Source organism: Martes martes (genome assembly GCF_963455335.1).
Source record: "Martes martes genome assembly, chromosome: 5".
Lineage (NCBI taxonomy): Eukaryota > Metazoa > Chordata > Mammalia > Carnivora > Mustelidae > Martes > Martes martes.
Genome location: NC_137892.1, coordinates 9,789,669 through 9,801,608, shown reverse-complemented (window position 1 = coordinate 9,801,608; position 11,940 = coordinate 9,789,669).

The window sequence follows — 11,940 nt, the reverse complement described above, 5'->3', positions numbered from 1 at the left end:
GAAGGAGAAATAAAAACTTAGACAAATAAAAAATAGGGAATTTCTTGAGAAAAGAGCTGCCTTACAAGAAATGTTAAAAGAAATTCAACTTTTCATAGTCTTAATTCTTTCAATCCATGAACATGATGTATCTTTACCTTTATTTAGTTTATTTAGTTTTTATTCCATTTTTCCTAGAACACCTAGTTGTTTTTTGTTTTTTTTTCAATTTCAGTATAGCTAACATATAGTATTTTAGTACTTTCAGGTGTACAATATAGTGAATTATCATTTTTAAAGATTTATTTATTTATTTGAGAGAAACAGAGTCAAAGAGAGAGCTGGGGGGGGGGAATCTGAAGCCGACTCCACACTGCTCTTTTATTCTTGTTGCCTTTTTTGTGCAAAAGATTTTCATTTTATTGTAATCCCCATAGTTTATTTTTGCTTTTGTTTCCCTTGCCTCAAGAGACATATCTAGAAAATTATTGCTATAGCTGATGTCAGGGAAATATTACCTGTACTCTCTTCTAGTATTTTTATGGTTTCATTTATCACATTTGGGTCCTGAATCCATTTTGAATTTATTTTTGTGTCTGGTACAAGAAAGTGGTCCAGTTTCATTCGTCTGCGTGTTCCTGTCCAATTTTATCAACACCGTTTGTTGAAGAGACTATGTTTTTCCCCTTACATATTCTTCTCTCCCATGTTGAAGATTAATTGACTGTTTAATTGTGGTTGTATGTCTTGGCTTTCTAATCTGTTCCAAAGATCGATGTGTCCATTTCAGTGCAAGTACCATACTATTTTTGATTACTACAGCTTTGTCATATAACTGGAAACCTGAGATTGTGATACATGCAGAATTGTTCTTCTTTTTTAAGATTGCTTTGGTTACTTGGGATCTTTCTGGTCCCATACAAATTTTAATATTGTATGTTCTAGTTCGTTGAAAAATGTTGGTGGCATTTTAATAGGGATTGCATTAAATATGTAGATTGCTTTGGATAGTATAGATATCTTAACAATATTTCTTCTTGCAATCCATGAGCATGGGATATTTTTACATTTCTTTTTTTATTTTTTATTTTAATCTTTTTTTCATTAATTTTTTATTTATTTTCAGTGTAACAGTATTCATTGTTTTTCAACACACCCAGTGCTCCATGCAATCTGTGCCCTCCCCAATACCCACCACCTGGTTCCCCCACCCTCACACCCCCCGCCCCTTCAAAACCATCAGGTTGTTTTTCAGAGTCCATAGTCTCTCATGATTCACCTCCCCTTCCAATTTCCCTCAATTCCCTTCTCCTCTCAATCTACCCTAGTCCTCTATATTATTTGTTATCCTCCACAAATAAGTGAAACCATATGATACTTGACTTTCTCTGTTTGACTTAATTGACTCAGCATAATCTCTTCCAGTCCTGTCCATGTTGCTACAAAAGTTGGGTATTCGTCCTTTCTGATGGAGGCATAGTACTCCATAGTGTCTATGGACCACATCTTCCTTATCCATTCATCCGTTGAAGGGCATCTTGGTTCTTTCCACAGTTTGGCGACCGTGGCCATTGCTGCTATAAACATTGGGGAACAGATGGCCCTTCTTTTCACTACATCTGTATCTTTGAGGTAAATACCCAGCAGTGCAATTTCAGGGTCATTGGGAAGCTCTATTTTTAATTTCCTGAGGAATCTCCACACTGTTCTCCAAAGTGGCTGCACCAGTTTGCATTCCCACCAACAGTGGAAGAGGGTTCCCCTTTCACCACATCCTCTCCAACACACGTTGTTTCCTGTCTTGCTAATTTTGGCCACTCTAACTAGTGTAAGGTGGTATCTCAATGTGGTTTTGATTTGAATCTCCCTGATGGCTAGTGATGATGAACATTTTTTCATGTGTCTGGTAGCCATTTGTATGTCTTCATTGGAGAAATGTCTGTTCATAACTTCTGCCGATTTTTTAATATGATTGTCTGTTTTGTGTGTGTTGAGTTTAAGGAGTTCTTTATATATCCTGGATATCAACCTTTTGTCTGTACTGTCATTGGCAAATATCTTCTCCCATTCCGTGGGTTGCCTCTTTGTTTTGTTGACTGTTTCTTTTGCTGTGCAGAAGCTTTTGATCTTGAGGAAGTCCCAATAGTTCATTTTCGCTTTTGTTTCCTTCACCTTTGGAGACATATCTTGAAAGAAGTTGCTGTGGCTGATATCGAAGAGGTTACTGCCTATGTTCTCCTCGAGGATTCTGATGGATTCCTGTCTCAAGTTGAGGTCTTTTATCCATTTCGAGTTTATCTTTGTGTACGGTGTAAGAGAATGGTGAAGTTTCATTCTTCTACATATAGCTGTCCAGTTTTCCCAGCACCATTTATTGAAGAGACTGTCTTTTTTCCACTGGATATTTTTTCCTGTTTTGTCGAAGATGATTTGAACATAGAGTTGAGGGTCCATATCTGGGCTCTCTACTCTGTTCCACTGGTCCATGTGTCTGTTTTTATGCCAGTACCATGCTGTCTTGGTGATCACAGCTTTGGAGTAAATCTTGAAATCAGGTAACGTGATGCCACCAGTTTTATTTGTTTTTCAACATTTCCTTAGCAATTCCGGGTCTCTTCTGATTCCATACTAATTTTAGGATTATTGGTTCCAGCTCTTTAAAAAATACTGGTGGAATTTTGATCAGAATGGCATTAAAAGTATAGATTGCTCTGGGCAGTATAGACATTTTAACGATCTTTATTCTTCCGATCCAAGAGCATGGAATGGTCTTCCATCTTTTTGTGTCTTCTTCAATTTCTTTTAGGAATGTTCTGTAGTTCCTCGAGTACAGATCTTTAACCTCTTTGGTTAGGTTTATTCCGAGGTATCTTATGGTTCTTGGTGCTATAGTAAATGGAATCGATTCTCTAATTTGCCTTTCTGTATTTTCATTGTTAGTGTATAAGAAAGCCACTGATTTCTGCACATTGACTTTGTATCCTGCTACATTACTCAATTGCTGTCTGAGTTCTAGTAGTTTGGGGGTGGAGTCTTTCGGGTTTTCCATATAAAGAATCATGTCATCTGCGAAGAGAGAGAGTTTGACTTCTTCCTTGCCAATTTGGATACCTTTTATTTCTCCTTGTTGTCTGATTGCTGTTGCTAGGACTTCTAATACAATGTTGAACAAGAGTGGTGAGAGTGGGCATCCTTGTCATGTTCCTGATCTCAACGGGAAGGCTGCAAGCTTTTTCCCATTGAGGATGATATTTGCTGTGGGTCTTTCACAGATAGATTTGATCAAGTTCAGGAATGTTCCCTCTATCCCTATACTTTGAAGTGTTTTAATCAGGAACGGATGCTGGATTTTGTCAAAAGCTTTTTCTGCATCAATGGAGAGGATCATGTGGTTCTTCTCTCTTCTCTTATTGATTTGTTCTATCACATTGATTGATTTGCGAATGTTGAACCATCCTTGTAACCCAGGGATGAATCCCACCTGGTCATGGTGGATAATCTTTTTAATGTGCTGTTGGATCCTGTTTGCTAAGATCTTGTTGAGAACCTTAGCATCCATATTCATCAGTGATATCGGTCTGAAATTCTCCTTTTTGGTAGGGTCTTTGCCTGGTTTGGGGATCAGGGTAATGCTGGCTTCATAAAAAGAGTCTGGAAGTTTTCCTTCTGCTTCAATTTTTTAAAACAGCTTCAGGAGAATAGGTATTATTTCTTCTTTGAAAGTTTGATAGAATTCCCCAGGGAATCTGTCAGGTCCTGGGCTCTTGTTTTTTTGGGAGGTTTTTGATCACTGCTTCAATCTCGTTACTAGATATCGGTCTGTTCAGGTTGTCAATTTCTTCCTGGTTCAAATTTGGGAGATTATAGTTTTCCAGGAATGCATCCATTTCATCTAGGTTGCTTAGCTTATTGGCATATAACTGTTGATAATAACTTCTGATGATAGTTTCTACTTCCTTGGTGTTAGTTGTGATCTCTCCCTTTTCATTCATAATTTTATTAATTTGGGCTTTCTCTCTTTTCTTTTGGATTAGTGTGGACAATGGTTTATCGATCTTATTGATTCTTTCAAAAAACCAGTTTCTAGTTTCATTGATACTTTCTACTGTATCTCTGTTTTCTACCTCAGTGATCTCTGCTCTAATCTTGATTATTTCCCTTCTTACGTGTGGAGTTGGTTTGATTTGTTGTTGATTCTCTAGTTCTTTAAGGTGTAGAGACAACTGGTGTATTCTGGATTTTTCAATTTTTTTGAGGGAGGCTTCGATGGCTATGAATTTCCCCCTTAGGACCGCCTTTGCTGTATCCCATAGGTTTTGGAGTGAAGTGTCTTCATTCTCATTGGTTTCCATAAATTGTTTGAGTTCTTCTTTGATCTCCTGATTGTTCCAAGCATTCTTAAGCAAGGTGGTCTTTAGCTTCCAGGTGTTTGAGTTCCTTCTGAACTTTTCCTTGTGATTGAGCTCCAGTTTCAAAGCATTGTGATCTGAGAATATGCAGGGAATCATCTCAGTCTTTTGGTATCGGTTGAGCCCTGATTGGTGACCCAGTATGTGGTCTATTCTGGAGAAGGTTCCATGTACACTTGAGAAGAATGAGTATTCTGTTGTTTTAGGGTGGAACGTTCTGTATATATCTATGAGGTCCATCTGGTCCAATGTGTCATTCAATGCTCTTATTTCTTTATTGATTTTCTGCTTCGATGATCTATTTCTGAGAGAGGCGTGTTAAGATCTCCTACTATTAATGTATTCATATCAATATGACTATCTTGATTAATAGTTTTCTTATGTAATTGGCTGCTCCCATATTGGGGGCATAGATATTTACAATTGTTAGATCATCTTGGTGGAGAGTCCCTTTAAGAATTATGTAGTGTCCTTCTGTATCTCTGACTACCGTCTTTAGTTTAAAATCTAATTTATCTGATATGAGAATCGCTACCCCGGCCTTCTTTTGAGGCCCATTGGCAAGAAAGATGCTTCTCCATCCCTTCACTTTCAGTCTGGGTTACCTTTAGGTTCAAAATGGGTGTCTTGTAGACAACATATGGATGGGTCCTGTCGTTTTATCCAATCTGCAACCCTGTGTCGTTTTATGGGCGCATTTAGGCCATTCGCATTGAGAGTGATTATTGAGAGATACATTTTTATTGACATTGTGTTATCTTTGAAGTATTTCCTTCTGTCGATTGTCTCTATATTTCTGTTCAATGCTAATCTTAGGATTTTTCCTCTTTTATAGAACCCCACTTAATATTTCCTGCAGTGTCTGCTTGGTGGTTGCATAGTCTTTCAAGCCTTGCCGGTCTTGGAAACTCTTTATCTCTCCATCCATTTTGAATGTCAGTCTTGCTGGATAAAGTATTCTTGGCTGCATGTTCTTCTCATTTAGTGCCCTGAATATATCTTGCCAGCCCTTTCTGGCTTGCCAGGTCTCTGTGGGCAGGTCTGACGTTATTCTGATGGGCTTTCCTCTGTATGTAAGGAGCTTCTTTGTCCTAGCGGCTTTCAAGAGATTATATCTACAGTTATGATTCCTCAAATTTACTATGAGGTGCCTGGATGTTTTTTTTTTTTTTGAATTTATAATCTTGGGGGGAGACCTTTCTACTTCTAGTACATGAACACTTGCTCCATTCGCAAGATTGGGAAAATTTTCATGAAGAACTTGTTCCACTCTATCTTCTAGACTTCTTTCTTTCTCCTCCCCTTCAGGGATTCCAATAATTCTGACGTTGGAACGTTTCATGGCATCATTTATTTCCCTGATTCTGTTTTCGTGGCTTCTAAGCTGTTTGTTCCAGGCTTCCTCCTGATCCTTTCTCTCTATTTGTTTGTCCTCCAGATCACTAATTCTATCTTCTGTCTCAGGTATCCTAGCTTTTAGAGAATTTAGATTAGATTGGAACTCATTGAGAGCGTTGTGAACCTCATCCCTGGTGGCCTTCAGCTCTGCCCTAACATTATGAACATAATCCCTGGTGGCTTTTAATTCTGCCTTAATCAGTTCCGTTTGGTCAACCATGGCTTTCTCCAGCCTAGCTATTGCCTGGATAATTGTTAGCCTGAATTCTCTTTCCAACATATTGTCTATGTCGATAGCTGTTAGCTCTGTTGCGGAAGGCCCATCCTCTGTATTTTTCTTCTGTTGGGGATTCCTCCTCCTAGTCATTTTGGTGAGAGATGACTGGACAGATGTAGCTGGATGTATCGACTGTGGTGCCATCAAGGTGCACCCTGGAACGCTTCTGAGCACTCAGGATTCCCCACCCAAACGAGAGAAAAAAGAAAAGAAAAAGAAAAAAGAGAGAGAGAGAGAGAGAGGAAAAAAAGGGAAGATAGAAGAGAAGGTTCAGCCCAAATGGGCCCCAGGGTAAGATTTATGACGTATACAAACAAAAACAGACAAACAAAAAGACTGAGGTCTCTTTGTATATGACGAGAGAAAAAAAAAAATATATATATATAAGCAAAAAAAGGGAGGAGCCTCGTCAAGAAGAACCCCAAGTATAAGATTTATATACTATCAGGACAAACATAAACAGAGACACTGGCAGAAGAAAATGATGGGAGCATGGTTAGAGATTCTCAGTGTGGGCGAGGAAGGTTATTTTGATTCTTCCTGGATGTATCTTGATATCTTTGTTAAAGGACTCAACTTTCCTAAGAAAAAGGGGGATTAAAAATTGGTTTACCTATAGGGGTAGCATTGATTGGAGAAAGGGGGTTACTTTGAAGTTTAACTCTATATGAATGTTAGAAAATAAAAATAAAAAAGGAATAAACTGGACTAAACTAAACTAATTTTTTTTTAAATTAAAAAAATAGAAAAGCAAAAGAAAAACACATGTGTATGTATCAAAAAATTCAGGTTAGAAGTTTATTATGGAATTTGATGTACTGGACATCTCACTGTGATGGTAAATAGGTTAAAAAATTATCTATATAAAAACAGAAAAAAAAGTGAACCAGAATAGTGGGAATGAATTAAAAATAAAAGTTGTATCTATGAAGTAGTGGTGGTTGTTCTCTTGTAGTCTTTTTTTTTTTTCTTTCCTGATTTGTTTTCTGGGGGAGGGGGCTGCCACGTGGGTTTTCAGTCAGTGATGTTCCCTGAGTTAAGTCCTCCTGACCCCCTCAAGGGGGTGGGCTCTGAGAAAAACAGTTTTTTCAGGCTTTTGTTTTCTGGAGGTTTTTATATTTGTTCACTTCTTTTCTCTCGCCTTGACAGCTTTTGATGGTTTTTGGAGGTTTAGAGGAAAGAAAACTGCACCTCGACCTCCCTCTCAGAGAGAAGCTTCAGTCTGCTCCCCTGCAGGTGCTGCAGCCGCTGGGCCGCTGGCAGAGCAGGTTCTGAGTCGCGGTCCCTGGAGACGCAGGATCTCCTGCTTGTTCACAAAATCAAGGCAGCGGTGGCTGTCTGGGCAGCTCCAGACCACCAGAGAGGTTCCAAGCAGCGATTGCACACTGAGATTTTCCCGCTGGCCGGGGCTAAGAGCGCCAGGCTTGGGGGCTCCTCTCCCAGGGGAGGGCTTGGAGCGTGGCGTCTCCGGCTCTATCGGCTCTATCGGGTCTATCGCGGCGTGGGTCCCGGAAAACCAGACTGGGTGTTGGTGCACCTCTCTCAGGGGAGGGTGAGGCATGCACGCATCTCCAGCAAGGTGCGCGTTCTGCCATCTGGTGTGGCTCCCAGCCCCTCACGGGAGCCGGACTCCACTCGTTCTCGGGCGCACTGGCGCCTGAGGGACAAAGACCAGGTTTCTCTGCCACACTCTCTCTGGCTCAGCGCCAGGGGAGGCGGTCCTGGGTCTGGGGACTTAAGCCCCTGTCCCTAGTTGCCCCGATTCCCACAATTTCCCCCCACAATCCTTTGCTCTTTTGAGTGCTTTCAACCAGACTCCAAGTTAATGCTGGTCCCCAGATGCAGGGCACTCTCGTATTGGGGTATTATTCTCCAATCGGTCGCCTCTGGTGGCTCCCTCCCCCTTTTGTTTATCTTCCGATATCAGTCCGATGTCCCCACTCCACTTTACCTGCCCACTGGCGTCTTCTGCCCCCCGTAGAGATCCAGACGTGTATAATTCTGATCTCAGGCTGATTTCATGGGTGATCAGAGTTCTTTGGTAGGTAATCAGCTCACTTTAGGGTACAGGTTGAAAAGGCGCCTCCTCCTACTTCCCCGCCATCTTGTCTCCTTCTTCAAGTTTTATAGAAGCAATGAGTCACGCATCTTTGTGTCACAGAATTCTCAGTAGTCCTGCTTGAGTTATAGCATGACTTGAAATAGGTTCTAAAATTATTACAACAAGGCTAATGCCCATTATAATAACAGATTTCTGAAAATTTAATACAATTAATCTAACTCTGATTAATGTCAATTAGTATACCATGCTTATATGCACAAACACGGAAAATAAAAAAATGTTACAAAAAAAGAGAAACCTAGTTGCATGAAAATCTACCCAAGCATTTCATTAGCAAATCTGTATAGGTCAAATAGCTCCCCTGGGTCTCAAATGTGTTTTTTTTTTTTAATTTTTTATTTATTTTCAGCGTAAGAGTATTCATTGTTTTTTCACCACACCCAGTGCTCCATGCAATCTGTGCCCTCCCTAATACCCACCACCTGGTTCCCCCACCCTCCCACCCCGCCCCTTCAAAACCCTCAGGTTGTTTTTCAGAGTCCATAGTCTCTCATGGTTCACCTCCCCTTCCAATTTCCCTCAACTCCCTTCTCCTCTCCATCTACCCTTGTCCTCTATATTATTTGTTATGCTCCACCAATAAGTGAAACCATATGATACTTGACTTTCTCTGTTTGACTTATTTCACTCAGCATAATCTCTTCCAGTCCCGTCCATGTTGCTACAAAAGTTGGGTATTCGTCCTTTCTGATGGAGGCATAATACTCCATAGTGTCTATGGACCACATCTTCCTTATCCATTCATCCGTTGAAGGGCATCTTGGTTCTTTCCACAGTTTGGCGACCGTGGCCATTGCTGCTATAAACATTGGGGTACAGATGGCCCTTCTTTTCACTACATCTGTATCTTTGGGGTAAATACCCAGCAGTGCAATTGCAGGGTCATAGGGAAGATCTATTTTTAATTTCCTGAGGAATCTCCACACTGTTCTCCAAAGTGGCTGCACCAGTTTGCATTCCCACCAACAGTGGAAGAGGGTTCCCCTTTCTCCACATCCTCTCCAACACACGTTGTTTCCTGTCTTGCTAATTTTGGCCATTCTAACTGGTGTAAGGTGGTATCTCAATGTGGTTTTGATTTGAATCTCCCTGATGGCTAGTGATGATGAACATTTTTTCATGTGTCTGGTAGCCATTTGTATGTCTTCATTGGAGAAGTGTCTGTTCATATCTTCTGCCCATTTTTAAATATGATTATCTGTTTTGTGTGTGTTGAGTTTGAGGAGTTCTTTATAGATCCTGGATATCAACCTTTTATCTGTACTGTCATTTGCAAATATCTTCTCCCATTCCGTGGGTTGCCTCTTTGTTTTGATGACTGTTTCTTTTGCTATGCAGAAGCTTTTGATCTTGAGGAAGTCCCAATAGTTCATTTTCGCTTTTGTTTCCTTCACCTTTGGAGACATATCTTGAAAGAAGTTGCTGTGGCTGATATCGAAGAGGTTACTCCCTATGTTCTCCTCGAGGATTCTGATGGATTCCTGTTTCACGTTGAGGTCTTTTATCCATTTCGAGTTTATCTTTGTGTACGGTGTAAGAGAATGGTCAAGTTTCGTTCTTCTACATATGGCTGTCCAGTTTTCCCAGCACCATTTATTGAAAAGACTGTCTTTTTTCCACTGGATCTTTTTTCCTGTTTTGTCAAAGATGATTTGACCATAGAGTTGAGGGTCCATATCTGGGCTCTCTACTCTGTTCCACTGGTCCATGTGTCTGTTTTTATGCCAGTACCATGCTGTCTTGGTGATCACAGCTTTGGAGTAAAGCTTGAAATCAGGTAACGTGATGCCACCAGTTTTATTTTTGTTTTTCAACATTTCCTTAGCAATTTGGGGTCTCTTCTGATTCCATACAAATTTTAGTATTATTTGCTCCAGCTCTTTGAAAAATACTGGTGGAATTTTGATTGGAATGGCATTAAAATTATAGATTGCTCTGGGCAGTATAGACATTTTAACGATGTTTATTCTTCCCATCCAAGAGCATGGAATGGTCTTCCATCTTTTTGTGTCTTCTTCAATTTCTTTTAGGAGTGTTCTGTAGTTCCTCGAGTACAGATCTTTAACCTCTTTGGTTAGGTTTATTCCGAGGTATCTTATGGTTTTTGGTGCTATAGTAAATGGAATCGATTCTCTAATTTGCCTTTCTGTATTTTCATTGTTAGTGTATAAGAAAGCCACTGATTTCTGGACATTGACTTTGTATCCTGCTACATTACTGTATTGCTATATGAGTTCTAGTAGTTTGGAGGTGGAGTCTTTCGGGTTTTCCATATAAAGAATCATGTCATCTGCGAAGAGAGAGAGTTTGACTTCTTCCTTGCCAATTTGGATACCTTTTATTCTCTTTGTTGTCTGATTGCTGTTGCTAGGACTTCTAATACAATGTTGAACAAGAGTGGTGAGAGTGGGCATCCTTGTCGTGTTCCTGATCTCAATGGGAAGGCTGCAAGCTTTTTCCCATTGAGGAGGATATTTGCTGTGGGTTTTTCATAGATAGATTTGATGAAGTTCAGGAATGTTCCCTCTATCCCTATACTTTGAAGCGTTTTAATCAGGAACGGATGCTGGATTTTGTCAAAAGCTTTTTCTGCATCAATGGAGAGGATCATGTGGTTCTTCTCTCTTCTCTTATTGATTTGTTCTATCACATTGATTGATTTGCGAATGTTGAACCATCCTTGTAACCCAGGGATGAATCCTACCTGGTCATGGTGGATAATCTTTTTAATGTGCTGTTGGATCCTGTTTGCTAGGATCTTGTTGAGAATCTTAGCATCCATATTCATCAGTGATATCGGTCTGAAATTCTCCTTTTTGGTAGGGTCTTTGCCTGGTTTGGGGATCAGGGTAATGCTGGCTTCATAAAAAGAGTCTGGAAGTTTTCCTTCTGCTTCAATTTTTTGAAACAGCTTCAGGAGAATAGGTATTATTTCTTCTTTGAAAGTTTTCCCCAGGGAATCCGTCAGGTCCTGGGCTCTTGTTTTTTGGGAGGTTTTTGATCACTGCTTCAATCTCGTTACTAGATATCGGTCTATTCAGGTTGTCAATTTCTTCCTGGTTCAATTTTGGGAGTTTCTAGTTTTCCAGGAATGCATCCATTTCATCTAGGTTGCTTAGCTTATTGGCATATAACTGTTGATAATAGCTTCTGATGATTGTTTCTACTTCCTTGGTGTTAGTTGTGATCTCTCCCTTTTCATTCATAATTTTATTAATTTGGGCTTTCTCTCTTTTCTTTTGGATTAGTGTGGCCAATGGTTTATCGATCTTATTGATTCTTTCAAAAAACCAGCTTCTAGTTTCGTTGATACGTTCTACTGTATCTCTGGTTTCTACCTCAGTGATCTCTGCTCTAATCTTGATTATTTCCCTTCTTACGTGTGGAGTTGGTTTGATTTGTTGTTGATTCTCCAGTTCTTTAAGGTGTAGAGACAGCTGGTGTATTCTGGATTTTTCAATGTTTTTGAGGGAGGCTTGGATGGCTATGAATTTCCCCCTTAGGACCGCCTTTGCTGTATCCCATAGGTTTTGGAGTGAAGTGTCTTCGTTCTCATTGGTTTCCATAAATTGTTTAAGTTCTTCTTTGATCTCCTGGTTGATCCAAGCATTCTTAAGCAAGGTGGTCTTTAGCTTCCAGGTGTTTGAGTTCCTTCTGAACTTTTCCTTGTGATTGAGCTCCAGTTTCAAAGCATTGTGATCTGAGAATATGCATGGAATCATCTCAGTCTTTTGGTATCGGTTGAGCCCTGATTG